This window comes from Falco punctatus (assembly GCF_963210335.1).
Source record: "Falco punctatus genome assembly, chromosome: 1".
NCBI classification, from domain to species: Eukaryota; Metazoa; Chordata; class Aves; order Falconiformes; family Falconidae; genus Falco; species Falco punctatus.
The window spans coordinates 11557203-11575397 of record NC_137580.1 but is presented as its reverse complement, the minus strand read 5'-3'; the positions used below and the strand labels follow the sequence as shown (position 1 = coordinate 11575397).

The 18195-nt window shown below is 42.8% G+C and overlaps 1 long non-coding RNA gene across 1 annotated transcript in view; it reads left to right on the top strand.

Annotated features, from left to right (window-relative positions):
• Positions 1–17495, top strand: part of LOC308070061 — a 39032-nt gene extending 21537 nt beyond the window's left edge. The window contains exon 3 of the long non-coding RNA XR_013930605.1: positions 880–17495. This is a non-coding gene — a long non-coding RNA (uncharacterized lncRNA). The remainder of the gene's footprint in view (positions 1–879) is intronic.
• Positions 17496–18195: the final 700 nt, after the last annotated feature.

Sequence of the window (18195 nt, the reverse complement as noted above, 5' to 3'; positions counted from 1 at the left end):
AAGACCAAAAGTTTGGGCTAATGCAGGGCAGGTTTTAAAAAAGAATTAGGCACTTGAAAGCCATTGCAATTCAATACCGTGAGTGCAGTCACCTTGCAGAGTTTTATTTGCAACCACCAGAACTCCAGAACAGCTGAATATCAGTCAGATTGAAAGTAACCTGACCTAAAAGTGAACATGCAGAATATGTGAGAGACAAGCGTGTACGTAATGGAAGCCAGCACCAGAGAAGCAAGGATGTGATTATGTTTAAAGTGGAAGCTAAACACCCAGTATTAGAGCTAAATGTAAGAGCAGAGAAAGGCAAGCAAGAAATGGAATAAACAATCTTTAAGGATGCTGTGGACAGTATATACATGAATATATTGGTCACAGGAGTCACTGGTTCTTATTCATAGCTATCAGTACTGGAGAAAAAGCCTACCCGCAGGACTGGCTTTTGCTGCTGGGATTTTCCCTTCTGAATGTTTGTTTTATGGTCTAGAAGCAGCCTTACCTGCAGAACAGGCAAGTCCTTCTCCATGACATGGTGTTGGGCCATTCTGGGAATTGCTAATGGCCAAGCTGCAGTTTGAACAGAGATTTATGATCAACTTCCCAGTCAATTAAAATTCTAGATATTGCTATGGCAGAATTCAATTAAGGTTAATTGGAGCTTCTGAAAACTGCTTTTCCAAAGGGAAACAACGGTGGGATTGAAGATCCTAGAGGGTTTCTATCACTTTTAAATAACTTTCAGTTCTGGTCTTGTCTGACGCCGCTCTAATCTTCCCTCAAGCTTCATGCTCTCTCTATTATCAAGCAATTCAAATGTTGATTTTTTTTTTTCTGTCATAATTTATCATTTTGACTTATTTGTTCTTTTTACGTCTTCTAAAGGCAAGAAAAAAAACCCAACACCCAAACCCTGCAGAAGCCTGGAAATGTTTTTGTATCAGTCCCAGTGGCCTGACATGAAAGATATATAGCCACTTCTAAGAATTTGACAACACTTCAGTAACAATTATCCAGACAGGTACAATAACAACTCCCTTTTCTTTTGCTGTTGAGAGGGATGATAAGGCTTTAATGAGTTGTCAATAAAGATTAAAAAAGAATAAAATAAACAAAGAGTAGAGAAAACAGGTGCAACCAAAATGCCATTAAAATGCAACTCAGGTTTCCCATTCTACCCTAAATTTTATTTTCTTGGCATCAAGGACTATTGTGACAGTTCTTTGCACACTTGATTGAACTGGGAAAACACATGGGACTGTATCTTAGTCACAGAATGCAGAACATGTAGCTCTCAGCTCACACAGCAATCTCGCGGAGGGATGAATAATCCTTTCAGCAGTTCATTTTGTCAGAATTTGCAACCCGTTGTTTACTGTGTGGGGACTAATAACAAAATGCCAACGAGGAATTAAAAAAGCGAGAGAAGGAGCGATACAGAGAGACAGAACAGCGACAGCTTGAGGGTCCTGCTCCTTCTCGCCCCTGTAGCGTGTGGTTGTCACTTGCTGACTGGAAGGTTTTTTTTTTGGTTGAGTTTTACTTTCTGTGGTTTCGGGAGTAGATTAACATTTCTCTCTGCACATGCCCTGTGTTTTGCTGTTTAAAGGAAACCAGAGCAACCCTCGGCACAAGTGTTTTTAGCGTTTCCTTCTCTTCATGGGAGATAAAGGGAAGCAAAGCCATGGGCAATTATTGTGTAGAAGTTAAAGGGAAAAGTTTCTTTGATAAGAGATGATTGTGTAATTATTCAGTCGCCAAAGGAGAAGAACATGTAGGTGGATGCACTCTCTGATGTGTGATTACTAATGAATTCTCTGTATTCCTTGTGGAAAAGAGCCACAACTGTAAAATTAAATAGTCAATGCCTCTTTGATGAAAGGGTTTGCAGCCACTGATGTCCTTTATGAAAATACAGCGAGCTTTGAAGAAACAGCAAGAATAGCAAACCTCAGCTTCAAGTAAAGATATCGGAGTGGAGAAACTCCACAGAAGTCTTTTCTCTAGGAAATTTGTTTACAGCATTTTCTAGTAACAGAATCCTTTTGCCTGGGAAAATGGCAGGTAGGCTGTTACCAGGGAGCACGCAGCTGCCGGAGGTATGGCCAGCACCATGCAGCAGATGAGCAGAAGATGCTAGATTCAGTGTCACGTTTGGGTGTGTGAGTTAGCAAGGACTGACAGATAGAGAGGCTTTAAAAGCATCCTTGCTTAGAAAGGTGAAAAGTGCCATATGACTACTTAGTGAAGCATGCATCCTACTTGACAGTCCAGGGAGCGCTTGCATGCATCTGTCTCCCCTTCCCCTTCTTTCCTCCCCTTCTTTCCTCCCTCCACGTAAACTCATGCATTTATCTTTTGAAAGAAAGCTTCATGAAGCTTCCTTTTTTTTTGGTCTTGCAATTCATGCTGTATTCCTAGGATAAGAATTTGCTTGTTAAAGCATAGCACCCACCAGGAAAAGAAACATTTGTCTTTGGGATAAAATGTAACAAAATCAACTTTGACCTGGGATTTTGGATGTGGAGCCAGGCGGGATGATGACACGTGACAACTAGATGCTGGCTGCTGCAGCTAAGGGGAAGGAATACTGTAAACACCGAGTTATTCCTTGGAAAACAGAAAGAGGAAGACAGCATTAGGGCAGCGGGTACCAATCCCTGGACTGCCCAGTGGCAGAGGATGTTTCGAGCCATAGCTAGAATGAGGGTGAACAGGAATCTGTGCGTGTCCTCCCGCGCTGGTGTGGTCAGGTGGACTTTTTCTCAGCCAGCGTCACTGATGATATTAGCGCTGGCAGTTATGTAAATGGTTGTTTATAACATCCCTCGCACGTTCCTCAGCTGGAACCAGTGCGGAGGACTCTGAGATTCCCTGGAGGAGGAAAGTGGTGAGTAGCTGAATATTTTTATTTGCTAAAAAATAGCTGAGAAGACCTCTTAATACAGCACTCCAGCCATAAAATCAGAAATTATTCTCCCTGCTCTTATCTTCTTAGGAAACAAATTTCGCTGCAAAGTGTTTCCTAGGCCATTTTAAAGCAGTATTGTTAAATACATTAAAGACCACTTATTTTGAATTCAGATACAGCCGAGAGACATGCTATGACTCTGTAACTAAATGGAAGACCTAGTGAAAAAAACCAAACACATTTTTTGCTCAGACTGAATACAGCTATTGCTGCCTAGGTAGATTATTCTGAAGAAAGGATCCATGAACTGAAAATACTCCATTGCTGTCCATTGGGACATTGTGAAGAAGATTTAAGAGGATCTAGATGATCCCAGCATCCCTGGAAAAACAATGACAGCAAGGTTATCTGGCTCAAGGCTATCTATAGCAATCTCCTCAAACATTAAAAAAAGTGCAAAAGGCTATACAACAACTTTTGTAGCTGATACTGTGAAATGAGAGGGAAAGAAATCTTGAAATAATACTTGAATAAACAAATGGAATAGATATATGACTAAGTGGATGTATTTCCCTGTAGAGACAATATAGGGAGTACGCAGAGCTGAAGGAAAATATTATACTGCAGACTTTGAAGAGGAGAGAGCACAGGCTGGAGCCCGAGATTAGCTACAGCAAGAACTGGGATCAGGAATCTTAAACTCTTCCTCTTTCTCTGCCTTTTGTTTTTCAGACTGGAAATGCTTTTTCATGGGGACTTGTACTAGAGAGGCTCAGCAATGCTTCTGTCATTACAGCACATTTGTCTTGGATCACTCAGGATATATTCGTGTGTAGCTCAAATTCCTGCTAGGTACGGAAAATGCAGAGAGATTATTTTATTATCCCTTTACTGCATGGTATATTAAAGGTTTCAAGAAAATCCAGCCAATTGATCACAGAGCATGCTGTCCTTGAAAGGTATGCTAGTATTTCCAGTACATCTATCAACGAGGCAACTCAAGGCAATTCCACATTGCATCAGTTTTCACATCTGCAGGTTCATAACCAATGTTTGTATCCACGCTTATTTATGTTCATCTTGGCTCCTGTGCTGAGAATTTAGGATATGTGTGTGCATGCATGCGTGGTTGTGTATATGTGTTTACATTCAGAAATGACTGAATCATTATAGGTAGCTGAAGTAACACACTCTGTGTTTGTTGTGCTGACCTGGTCCCTCCAAAAAATAGGGCAACTCTTTCTTGAAAACTGAGAAAGTAGTATCAGCATTAACAATGTGGTTCAGTTTATAGAGTATGTGGCGGTATCATAAAGGTTCCATATTCTTCCTCATCCTAAGCCTTTATTTTTGTTTCCTTGCTTTGATTTTGTTTCTTTGAAGAGGACGTAATATATTTTTCCTATAGCTGCCTATGGCTATCAGTAAGGGAAGCACCCAGAAGAACCTGGGCAAACGTGTAAGTTTGAAATCTAAACAAATTAACTTTTATTTGTGCAGCTTAACTGCAGGCTTCCTTTTCTAATAATTAGGCTTGAAAAATATGGGTATTTGGGGCTTTATTGGTAGTTATCTCTGTAATACTACAAGATACCCTAACAAGAGCTGCTGCACCTTTTGTCTGATAGGCCTTAAGGATTCATCTGGTTATTGAACACAAATTGCCCTGGAAGTATTTTAATTGGGAGACAAAACATATTCCAGTGATAAACACAAAGTTAAATTTCCATGAAAATTTGTTCAAACACAACTTGTCTTGCAGAACTCTTTGTGAGGGCTGAGTTGTCAGAGAGGTGTAAATACGTAAAAAAGAGATTCTCTTAATTCACCAGCACAATCAGTGGTAATATAGGTCACCGATAACCTCTGGACTGAGAAAACGACCATAAAAAGTTGTAATGCAAATGGAAATGTGGGTTCTTTGCTGTGATATGTCAAGGTGCCTGCTGTCCAAGAGTAACAGAAGGTCTTAAAAATGCTTTTTGATCCTTGGGAGATGCCATGGATGTGCACCTTACAGAAACATCTTAATTACATGCTAATGAACACCACAGTAGCAGACAGACAAGGGAAGGACAAAGTATTGTACTCATATCTGTCTTAGAAACAGATACGAGCTCTGGGAGCTGATGTTCACATACCTTCCTTCCAATAATGATCTTTGTTTTCAGAGCGAAATAGTTTAAAGTTATCTGTTTCTTTCTTATTGATATTAATGTATTTATGTGCTTATACCATTCTAGGCTACGTCCTTTTCTTCGTTGTATCTATGAATCTCCAAATGGATGGGATTTTATCTGAGAAAATAATTCAATGCTACCTGGACATTTCAAGATGACACCAATGAAGCAGCGATGGTGGGTTCCCCCCTGGGGTTGGTTAGGTCTTTCATTTAAAATCTTGAAAATGGAAAGAAAACAGTTGTAAGTGCAACATAATTTCATGTTCTGTACACCTTCTTCTTTTTTTGAGCATTTACTTGCTCATTCAGGGCCCTTAGGTTCAGCTGTGCTCCCCATCATCTTGCCAGCATTGCAGATCTTTCCTAGCTAATTTAAGCTAGTTAAATTAAATTTAAGTAGCTAAAATAAGTTTTCAGTAAGCACTCTACAGCTGTTTGCATTTTGAGCTTTTATGCAGCTTACTGGAGAAACTTCTTGTTACCAATTTTTTTTTCTTGGAAACATGTATTTAGAAGACAGGTACTTCAATACTTTCTGCTATACCATTTTTTTCAGTATAGCTATCCTGAAATTACACTTAGTGCAGCTGAGGTTAAATAAAGAGTGGAGAAGAGTGATTATCCAGAAAAATAGAAAACAGGAGGCTGTTGCAGAGTTGTGGGGACAGCCAAGCAAGAATGAAGGGGATGTAGTTGCCTAGAGCTGGGTTTAGTGCAGAGGGCTTCCTTCCCTGGGCAGGGATGAGCCATCAAGCTAACACAGGCTGAGCAGCATCCCTTGGTGCAGCCTGCTTCTCACCCCACCCTGCCTTTGGGCAGCACTCCTGGGACACGGTCCTGATCTGTGTTCCTTCATAGCTCAGTCCATCTTCACAGCCACTTTTTTTCTGCATCATTTGCTAGATGCTTAACCAGAGCTGGCCCCTTGCTTCTTGGCACTACAGGGGTGGGTGCCCCATCCCGCTTAGGAGGTGCTGCTCCGTGCCAGCGTGGCCCAGCGCTGCTGGGTGCTCAGGTGGGCAGCCAGTGAGTTTAGCAAGAGGCATAGCTCTCTGCTGCTCATGGGGGTTTGTTCTCAGGACAAAGCACTTTCAGGTATAAATCTATGGTTTCTGCTTTTTTTGAACCGTTGCAAAGCCGGGATTAATGCACAGAGTGTATTAAGGAGCAAGTATGAAGGTAGTTAATCACCTTGCAGCAGCTGTGGTTGGAGTGTGTCCCCGGCTCTGCTTCTGAAGGACACTGGGGCAGTGTGTTAGAAAGGTGCTGTGAATGCCTGATGAGGCTGTGGCACTTCCCAAACCTTGCTCAAAACCAGAGCTGTGCTGGCTCTCTCGAAACGTGCCATTAGATGGCACTAAAGGCGTTTGCAAAGGGCATTGCCAGAGGATTTCTTTCACACAAATTGTTTGTCGCTTAGGGATCCTTGCGAGAGACCTTGATCATAAATCCCGCACGCAATAAGGGGTTCATAATACATCCTGCAGAGTACATGTTGTATTGTTCCCCGAGATACAAAGTTTCATTTTCAATAGAGAAGGCCCTTTTCTTTCCCCTTTTCTATTTCTTTTTCTTTTCACATCTAGCATATTCCCACTGTTTAATTTTCTTTGAAAGAAAGGGGCAAGCTAAGCCTTTAATGTGCACTGACCAAGACATCTATGTAATGGTTGCAGGGAAATGCAGGGATGGTAGTACAAGAGAGTGAAAATGGATAAGCCACCGTTTTAGCAAACTAGATATCACAAAATCATAGGATGATTTGGGTTGGAAGAGACCCTAAGGACCACCCAGTTCCAGCCCCCTGCCACGGGCCGGGACACCTCCCATCAGCTCAGGTTGCTCCCAGCCCCATCCAGCCTGGCCGTGAGCACTGCCAGGGATGGGGCACCCACAGCTGCTCTGGGCAACCTGGGACAGTGCCTCACCACCCTCACTGTAAAGAATTTCTTCCTAATATCTAATCTAGATCTACCCTCTTTCAGTTTAAAGCCATTCCCCCTTGACCTATCCCTACATGCCATTGTAAAAAGCCCCTCTCCAGCTTTCTTGTAGGCCCCTTTAGGTACTGGAAGGCTGTTATGAGGTCTCCATGAAGCCTTCTCTTCTCCAGGCTGAACAACCCCAACTCTCTCAGCCTGTCTTCATGGGAGTGGTGCTCCAGCCCTCTGATCATCTTTGTGGGCCTCCTCTGGACTCACTCCCCTAGGTCCATGTCCTTATGTTGGAGGCTGCAAAGCTGAACACAGGACTGCAGGTCTCGTGAGATTGGAGTAGATGGGGAGAATCACCTCCCTTGATGTGCTGGCCATGCTTCTTTTGATGCAGCCCAGGATTTGGTTGGCTTTCTTGGTTATAAACCCACATTGCTGGGTCGTGTCGAGCTTTTCATCCACCAACACCCACATGTCCTTGTCCTCAAGGCTGCTCTCAATCCATTCTCCGCTCAGCCTGTATTTATGCTTGGGATTTCCCTGACCCACATGCAGGACCTTGCACTTGGCCTTGGTGAATTTCATGAGGCTTGCAGGGGCTCACCTCTGAATCCTGCAAGGTCCCTCTGGACGGCAGCCCTTCCCTGCAGTGTGTCAACTGCGCCACTCAGCTTGGTGTCGGCAGCAAACCCTCTGTGGGTGCGCTCAATCCAAGTGTCCGTGTCACTGACAAAGATGTTAAATAGTGCCGGTATAGAGTGTCATTCCTTGCCTAAAAATGAGCATTACCCTTGTCAAAAATGTATTCATGCTGATCCAGTGGCCAGATGCAGAAAAGCATTTGGCAGAGATCTACTTTGTTATGGGAAAATTGTTAAGAAGGAAACTGAAACTTGATTTTGCCTTGTTTTGTCATCATCAGTAGCTATCGGGTAGGAATTCAGATGTGAAAAACAGGTGGGAAGAGAAACAGAAATTCTTTTCTGCCACATGGTGACATTGTATGTTCCCTTGATAATAATGTGATATGGAGAGAATTACTGATGTTCATGCAGGTGAAGAAAAGCAGACTTATACCTGCCACACACCCACACTTCAACCTGTTCTTATCACTGGTATTACTTTTAGCACATTCTTCTCAGCAACAGTAATGAAAAGTAGGTGAAAAGCCATTAGCGAGATTTCCTCCTTTCATCTTACAGGGGAATGGTGCTAAAGAGAATGTTCTACCTGATTTGCTTGAAAACAGCCTTTCTAAAAGCATCGGTTATAATTTGAAATTTGGGAGCTGCAGTGCAGGAGGCAATTTTGGATTCTTTAAGCTGGTTCTGTGAGATGCTGTGGATGAAGTTTGTAAGGGCATATATGCAAAAGCAGTCACTGTTTGAATCATATTAATGGACAACCAGGATGACAGAAAGCTAAAAAAGCCTTGGCTTGCACAGCCAGCCAGGAGCGTTCCTTGTTATCAGCGTGTGCTGCCATAGATCTGAAATGCAAAGATGAGGATCTCATCAGAACAGGCTGTTTCATGGTGTTCCTCGGTACCTTCTGCTTTTAATCGTCCCAGAAATGCCAGGTGGCTGGCATCGTAGGGTCTGTTGGTGGCTATGCTGTCCTCCCATGCAAGCCAGCAATGCTTTTCTTGTAGAATTTGGGTAAGAAGATGGGGGTTATTGGAGAAAATGGATTTGTGATGTGGGAGTATTCTTCTTCCCTACACCGGGAGCTTGGGAGATACTGTGGGGCTTACTGGTCTGCTGTCTTTTAGAACTGAGTGAAAGCTGAGTGCCTGCAGAAGGCTCCAGGAGTGACTGGTCCTCCTCTAACATGTCATTCTTGTGACTCTTCAGGTTCTGCCTGAGATGAGGTTCTGAAAAGCTTTGGCTGTGGTTGGTTGGTTGCTGGTTTTTTTTCAGTTATAAACCAACTGTATTCAAAACCTCACTACCTAGAGGTGTTCGGTGTTTTTTTTTTCCTATGAAGGGGTCTAATTGTCTCCTCATTTGGGCTGCTCTGAATTAATGCAAATCTCTTGATTTCAGCTAGGTTGAAAGTATAATGGATTTTGGAGTGTTTTGAAGGCTGGAGTTTATAAGTAGGAATATTGAGGCTGGGATGATTTTAATTTTATGTCCTTTTCTCCGTTTTGTGTGAGTACTTGATTTTCCCTACCTTACAGTTGTATATGTATTCTGAGTTTCTGCAGTTTTCTGTAACCCTTGGTGGTTTCTTTTCTGTGAAAGAGTCACGTGGTTAAGAGATGTATGGAGTGAGACCCCTTCATCTTCATTTTTTACCAAGAATTTACCAGGGCTTGCTTAAAATGCAGATGTTTTAGGATTAAGTATTGCTAGGAAAAGGTTCAAGGGAGATTTATGTGTGAGCAATTCTTATTTTATTGATGTACCTTTCCTGAATGTCTTCTCAAGATCCGATGCCAGTTTTTAAGATGACTTTGGCTAATGATAAGTTCTGGGGTAGAAGCTCTTTTATGGCCCAGAGAAGTTCTAGTTACCTGGTTTTGAAATTCTGTGCCTATCTTATTAGGGTTTCTGTACTGTAACAGCTACATGTGCAGAATCTAGGTCCGAGTCCTACCCCTGGTTGCTCCCAAACAATGCTGTATCTTGAAGATACGGATATAACTTAATTTGCCTTTAGAATGGTAATCTTGGAAGTCTGAGCCTTGACTTTGTACTGACATATTGACAGATAGAAAGGGAGAGAAATTAAACTTCATATCCTTTTTTCTTTTTTCTTCTCCCATTCTGCCCCTCTTTAGCCTTTCTGTGATGCTAATGCAGGGCCAAGGTGGTCTCTCAAGGCCATCCTTTTTTTTATACATTGACCCAACAGCAGATTCCCCTTGAAGACTTCTCCACAGGAAATTTTGTAGGTTTCTTTTGTCATCCTGGCTCAGTCCCTGGCCTGGGCTGAAGCAGCACCTCCCTCCTGAGGGCCAGCAAGCCACATGTTTGGGTGGAGGGGTAGGACCAGGGCTGGCAGCCCGGGTGCATGGGGGTGGTGGTGCTGCTGGAGGTGGTCTCACACAGTAGCCTGGGCATTGGGCTCCCAGCTCCCCGGGAGCCTGGAGCTGGCTCAGCCTTTCCTGTAGCTTCATGTAAGTACCTAAGCCTGAAGTAACGTGTCAACCTCAAGGAGTCCTTCAGATTTCACCTTCCTTTCCCTCTTCCTAGCATGTCTTTTACCCCTTCCTGTGATTGGAGATACTGTACTCTGCGGATAATGGCTACCCACTCTGCTTGGAGGCCAATAGGTATTGTATAACATTACTTTCCCGCTACCTCACTTTATGATTGACAGAAGCTTTCATGATTTCTTTTTTGTTGAGCTTGACATGCAGTTTGTCCCCAAACCATTTTTGATGTTGTGGAAAATAATTTCCCTTCTCTTTAGACACTTTCAAAATCCTTCAATGTGCTGGAATTGCGAGGGAAGCAAGGACTGTGGGAATGCTCTTTTTCAGAAGCCTGCGGTCAGGTCTTTGACCTTGTAGCAGAAGGTGGTTGGGAAGGGATATGTTATGAAAAATTCATTCGGTAATATTTCAGGGTGCTCTTCAGACGAGTGCAAATGAGATGGGCACAGCTTCTATGAATAGCTAGTGCTCCCCAAGGTATATGCCATAAAGCGTTATCGGTTGCCCAAGATTTGCATCATTCTTGCATGTTGGTGTTTTTGTCAATCCCTGTTTCACTGATTTCATACTTAGGTATGCAATTCCAGTACTGTTATTCAGTAAACTGTACAGAGAACACAAAGCACTTCACAGCCTTCTGACTGCCAAAGAAAAAACCTTCACAGTTCCATTTGACCTCAGATACGTTTTAGTTTTCACAATACTTTATACTGTTGGAGGGGTTTTTTTGTATCCAGGTAGGCTGAAGTACTTAGAAAATACGGGTTTCATGGGATGGCAGGTTTCACCACAAACTTACAGGTGGCCCAAATGTATGTTCGAAGTCAAATATCTGAGATAGATTAGAAATGTATTTTGTAATTTGAAATTTAATTGGATTTGTGCTTAGAAGAGGAATCCAAGTGAATGAAAGGGATCTCAGGATGTTCTTTTTCTAGCTCAAAAAATAATTGTTTTGATGAAATGCAAATCCTTGAATATTAGCATTTTTTTCTTGGTGAATATTTGCCATAGCCTTGCTCAGAACTGAAGCAAATCCTGTCAACCCTTTCAGTTCTTGCAGCATTTACAGTTACCTTTAATCCCACTTAGGGATCTCAGCCTCATTAGTGCATAGTGAAATTTAGTGAATTTGACTGTATTCACTAAATGCATTTGCAACTGCTGAGGAATGGCAGTGCATCAGTATATGTATTTCTATCTACCTACCCTTGTGCACGGAGCTGAGTTTTCTCAGTGGTGCTACGAGGTACTGACCTGTCAAAATGGGGCTGGAGGAAGTCATTCATTGTGTCTGTGGTGATAAATGAGTCATTTGGTTCCCACCTTGGACAGCTGTTTCATCTTTGGTTATGCAAAACAGAGGGAGAATACTGAAGTTACTTTGAAAGGGAGCTGGCATTTTTTTTTCTGCTACTAGTGGGTAATCTAATCTCTGGGAGTTTGAGTCCTGCAAATTCACACTGAGGCTGCTTGGACCATAATTTTGGGGCAGCATCAGCAGACGAAATCCCTGTTTCTGCTTTGCCCCTTCTGTGGTGTGGCAGAGCTGCTTGTGCAGCTGCACAGTGAACTGGATTCAGAAAGCTGAAAACCCGGTGGTGTTGTGTCCCCCCACCTCCCCAGTAAAGACTGTGACTTCTGAGTGTCTAAGGCCAGACAGATGTAGACTACTCTTCTAGTTTCTACCTGCCAGAGGCTCTCTCCTACAGACTGTCCAATTTTCTGTCCTGCAAAGTTTGCAGGCATTCACTTGACATCTCAGTAATCCCAATGATAAGAACTCCCTGCACTGTGCAGAATCAAGCACTGCACCTCTGGGTACAGGCTTGTAGTGTGTCCTCAGGCAAAGCTAAAGCATACAGCTGTGGTGCAGAGATATGCACAAGAAACAACATAATTATTTACACTGTAAATGCTTGGTTCCCTTTGTGTTATTTCCAATATTCCCAACATACTTGGCTGGTTCCCCTTGTAATACAAAAAAATAACATGGCAGTTATAGCAAGCTCCTACCATGAATGGCACATAGTTTCACTGAAGTATTTCTTTTACTTGCCTTCATCTAAAACCTAAAACCAAGCAAACAATGTTTCTGTGACACAGTAAGAGAGCTGGTAGGAGAGAATTTGTCTCTAGAGACTGCAGTGCATTCTCAGCTATCAACCTGAGGCATTTTGTGCTCTGTGAAAGCTGTTTTTGCAATTCATCTCCTGTCCATTCCTTGGCTTTTATGTTGTTGTAGGGCCTGATTCTGCAAACAGTGATGTGGGAGGTGGATTAGCTCATGAACAGACTCATGGTTGAGCTTGGAGTGGAAATTATACACCTAATCAGACAGGCATCTATAGCTGCTGGATTGGGTCTCTCCCCCTTCTCCCTCCTGAATAAAATATTCAGCCTTCATAAACTGACACAGTGAGGTAAACCTCTTGACTTGCACATTTGTAACACAGACCTGTAACAAAACCTGTGTTTTTCCCCCTAAAGGTTTGCATTGGCTAGGATGGAAACCCCCTCACAGCTAAAGCAATCTGTATTTTAAACATTTCCTCTTCATGTGCCTCCCAGTTAAAATGTCATCTAAAGTACAGCTGGAAATCTCTTATAGAAAGAATAATTCCTCTTCCTTTCTACTTTCTGGCTATTTCTGTACGTTTTACCTCAGATCTACCTGTCCTCAGGCCTAGACAATGCACCTGTAATTTATGGATGCCCTTTGCCTGTGTCAGCTGCACTGGAGTCTGCGGAGCCTCTCCTGCCTCCAGAAATGTCCAGAAACATTTGATGGTGTCCTCATACGCGGACGGCGCTGTGATTCCTGCCTGCAGAGGGAAAGGGATGAGAGCAGTGATGGGGCTCCACAGACAGGGTGATTAAAAGCAGGCCGGGATGGGAAGAGGGGATTGACAGGGAGATAATGAGAAACAAGCTTACACCCTTAGAGTTCTTCATTTTACACTTGGTTTCTTCTCTTAATATCTATGTCATGTCTTATTTTTTCCATAGCCATTTCACACACTTGAAAACAGAGGCATGAATAAAATGCCCAGGAAGTTTCTCGGTGCTTGGGCTGGACATAGGAACCCCCAGACCTGTCTCCTGTCCTTCCCTCAAAGCCTGCAGCCCTGGAAGTGGAAGGGAATGGCAGCTGAACAGCAGAGTGAATGCCACTCAGTTGTCCGGCCCTGTTTCTCCAGGGCTGCTTGCCACACTGCCATAACCACCCCAGGTCACGCTGGGCTTGCAGGTTGTGTTCCTATTTTATTACTAAAGAACTGACAGGAACTTGCAGGCTTTGCCTGGGACTGTGCTTCTGTCCCACCCCGCAGTTTCCTTCTGTGAGTGTGATCACAGCTCTACTGCCCAGCAAAACCTTGCATCAGGTGAGTGCCTGTTGGTGACACGCTGGCTGCAAACTAGCCAGAAGGCTATTTTTTACACAAGAAGGTCAGGATGTGATCTAAGGAGAAGAAAGAGGTCATGATGGGACTCACGAATTTACCTTCTCCCAGGAGCACATAAAACTACGGTTGATCTTAGCAGGCACTGCAGGGAATGAAGTAATCAAAAGTATGACTGCTAGGTAGTGTAGGCAGTCTCTGGGCTGTTTGTAAGCCGAATGCTATCCTGCATGCTGCTAGCTATGCGGCCATGGCATGCAGAGCTTAGCTTGCATGGCTGAAGTGTTTACCCAGCTTGTCACGAGTTTTTTTTTGGCAGCTGTGCTAAGCTCGGTGGTGCTGCAGCAGCACAGGAGGCTATTCACCCCCAAACAGGTCTGTCCCCTCGATGCTCTTCCAGCCCCAAGCGTCACCGTGGCATACCCACCGCAGGTAAGGTGTGGGATGCACTACCCATTGATATTGCTGGTGTATCTTCAGCATCTCTAAAATGAAATTTAAAATGCAAGCGTTTTTATTACTGTCCCATCAGTAACTTGACCTAGTAGGCAGCTAACGCAGAGGCTGGTGTTTGGGACCACCTCTGCCAGCTCTCGGGACAGTTTTGCTGCATGCTATCGGAGCAGGAGCTTGGGAGTCTGGTGAGGAGGGTCCACTTCCAGTACAATAGGAAGATAATCAATCATGCTTCTAGCTTTTGTCTTGGCAAAGGTTTTTAGCTATCAGCCAGCTGGTTAGCTGCCTCAAGGCCACCTGCTTGACTGAAAAATAAGAGAATCAGTTTCTTTCCCTTGCAAAGGGAAGTAGGGGATATTGACTTGTGTGATAATTTTAGGTGGTTGATTAAATTTGGCCTCTTAGGCCCCAGTTGAAAATTCAATTCAGATGACTAGTTTTCTTTTCATACACTGCTGAGCAATCTTGTGTTCTGCCACCACTAATGTTCCTGATGTTGATTGTCCTTTCACTTTAACAAAGCGCAGAAAGGCCCAGCCTGTTCTCTGTTTCCTGTGGCTTTGGGCTATCAAAACATAATGAGAAGACTGCTTTTGGCTTAAGTTAAGGATACAGAATCTACCCTGAGACAGACAGACTGTCTACCCCTATAAAGTCACATATTGATGTAATGGGTGCCATGAATAGTCACATCAGAAGGATCATAACTTTTCTACTGACTTAGGTCGTTTTCAAATATTCCAGTTAAAGCTGCCCCAGTCTTAGACACGTATTTCCTGGAGAAAAAAAACCCAACCAAACCAAACTGGCATGAATGTAGTGCTGGAGCAATCTACGTGATTGTAGGGCTGTAGGATAAAACCCTCTGCAAACATGTGTGAGTGAGGTAGGGAAGACAAGGGTGAGAAAGGGGAAAAAGGAGAAGAGTATTCTATTTTGTAGGATGATCCCATGGATATACATATGCTGAGGAATCCAAATATCAATGCTTCTGAAATACAGCGGAACTGAATGCTGATGGAGGCAACTGATTGCCTTAGAGCTAGTTTTGCCATGTGACATGCGTCTTGATGCTGCTGCATAGACTAGTAATACATGTGTTTGATACCCAGAGGAAAATCAAATTGCAACTTTAATGGGTACTGCTATTATGCATATTATTTATAGCACGACCCTGTTTTCACTAGGATCACCAGACTGCTGCCTTAACTAATGTTAAGTAAGTCATTAGTGGAGAGTGTATGGATTTGCTGCACCAGATCTTATCTTTTTAAGAAGTCTGTTCTTTCAAAAAACCATAGGGATTCACTTAAGAAGGCTCCACTGTTGCAAGCACAAGTTATTTCCCTCAGTTAATGAATGCAGGCACTCAGAAAGTGCTTTTGGGTGACAGATTCAAAGAAGAGTGCTCATATCATAAAGGGATCCTGAACAGTAGTAAAGGCTTCTGAAGAAAAGAGTACATAAAGGGCAGTTTGGAGTGCGTTACCCAAGAAGTAGCATTAGGAAGTGGGCTTCTGATTGCTGAAGATACACTGCTGGATGGTTTTAATGGAGCTAGAATACAGCTGAGTTTGGGTTTAACAGATAAAGCGGATATAGATAATAGGATTAGGAAATAAGAGAAAGATAAATTCATATGCTGTAAAGCAAAGGCCTTTGCCCTTAGCAGTGCTTTCTTGTTCTGAAAGCAAGAAGTGGATGACATTTCAAATATTGTCTCAAAAGGAGGCAAGGGCTGCGCAGTAACTTTAAGCTAAGCAAGGGTGGGGAGGAGGCAATCTGCATTGCCTTGCAAAAGTAATTTTTGCCTTTAAATAGGCACATTTGAAAGGTATATTTATGCAGCAGGCAAAGGTGTGATTACAGTACAGGTAGGTATAACGCAGACTTAATTCTGCCAGCCATAGCCTCTCTAATGAAATCGTGCGGATCAGGCTTTAGTATGCAGTGTGCAACTGGAGGATAAGCCCTGCAGCAACCTTGCTCCAGTTGCTAGGTGGTGCCACTGCATCTTCATTAATATTCTTATCTAATGATGGCCAATACCTGTAGCAATCTCTTTGCTTGTATCAAACCAGTATTTTGCTTTGCTCTGGTGTAAACCATAGAAGGAATGGGAAGATACGGACTGCATCGCTGTATCTGTGATGAAAGATGAAAACACCTAATTTCCCTCTTCCAGCCTTTGAACCTAGCTGAAAATAAATCTATGTCTGAAAGAAAAAACGCACAAGTGAATAAAATTAATTGTGGGTTATAGTGAACAGGACAGATTATAATAATACATTACACCAGATGCCTTTTATGTTACTGGTGGTGCCAGAAAGTGGCATTTAGTATTTTGCCTGATGCATCACATGATAGATCACAATCATCTGACATACAATATAAGACTTTAGTCATTAGGAATGAAAACTAATGGGTAACAACATACAAGAGGAGACGGTTAGCTGAGTTGTTACCAATTTGTGTAGAAGATTTTGCAGCTGCAATAAATACTCTGATAGGAGTATTTATGACTACTTGTTACAGAATGTGAGCTTACTGTAAGTGTAAGTGCAGTTTGTAAGATTTGTAGGTGGTCAGCCAGCCCTCTTCCATGTAATGCTGGAGAACAGTCGTCAGGGGGAGGCTATGATTATCATGTTTTTGTAGTGCACAAGCAGCTAACAGAAATGAGCAGAAGTCTGGTCGTATAATCTGACAGACCACTCTTATTTCCCAGGGAAATAACTAAGCCATTGTTATAGGAACAAATAATAAAACACAAACAGACAAAGCAATTCAGTGGTAGGACTGTACAGTGGAGCTGAAAATACAAGCCTGGCCTGCTCAATACTGGCACACAAACGTTTACCGCTTCTAGTCTACATTATCAGCCATTATGGATGATGACTGCACATGAGATTATCTCTGAGTCAGGAATACCTTTCTGACAGCCTTGGTCTGAACCTCCCCTTTGGTGCTGTTACCGTGCTTTTCCCCCTGTCAGCGTGTAAAACCATTGAGCAGCTCTGTGCCACCAGCTGATGGTGGAGAATGACAGCAGCTCCTCACATCCCTTCAGGAAGGCACCATATATTTTACATTTGGGTAGAATGGGGAGATTTGGTAATAAATTTTTCCAGAATTTCCTGAATCATATTTAGGATTTCCAGCTCTGCCTGAAAGATCTAGGTGTCCCAATGAAAGTGATGAGATGATAGGGATGGGGATGATGCTTTTGATTTGGGAGATTAATTGGTTAGTTGAATGTAAGTGGAGAGGCTGTGACAGGAGGGCCTGCTTCAAAGCTAAGGGCATAACAATGTGTTTGCAGTTGCTAAAGTTGTCAGGTTATGATTTCTACATGTAGTTTTTCCCTGGCTGCCACTTTACCTTTTGTTTCTTAACAGTCGTCAGTTTTTGTGTAAGGTCCAGTTGATTTACTCTCTTTTTTTTCCCTCCTTTTTTTCAGGTGTGTAAACAAGCAATATACACTTGCATCATTTACTTGTGGTGAGTGTTTCCCCCCAGCTCAGAATGTAACCAAGCCTGGCACTGGGGCTTACCAGGACTGCAAGAGAAAAGTCAAAGTGTGTTGAATAACCATGAGGATGGGCAGCCCCCAGTCGACACCCACTTTCTAGCAGTGGGCACAGGAGAAGGCAAGGCAGAGCCCTTTCTGCCATGGCTGAGACAGTTGCACATTGAGCTACGGAGATGGGAGACAACCCTCACTGAAGACACAGCACAGCTTAGAAACTGAAAATCAGGAAAACCAAAATCTGTTAGGGATACTTACTGTTTCCTAATTGGAGTTCCGCTAAAAGAAATTTAAGCAGATAAACAAGCCAAGAACTCGGCAGACAAGAAAAATATACTCATGCGTACTCACTTCACATATGTCATTAACCACTTGAAAGAAAAATCTACTGAGTTTCCTTACGGCAAAAGAGTGTATGTCTGGGGCTGCAGACTGAAGCCACAGTTAATGTAACAGGATTGGACAGTAACAAATTTTGGTCAGCAGGGCATTCTTTCTTTCTGAGATAGTTTTTAAAACAAATGGGTTTTGCTTAATATTTTAGGTAGGAAAGTAATATTTTGGGATTTGTAACCAGAAGCCAGTTGTATTTTATTTTTACTGTCATATGTGCTGGGAGCAC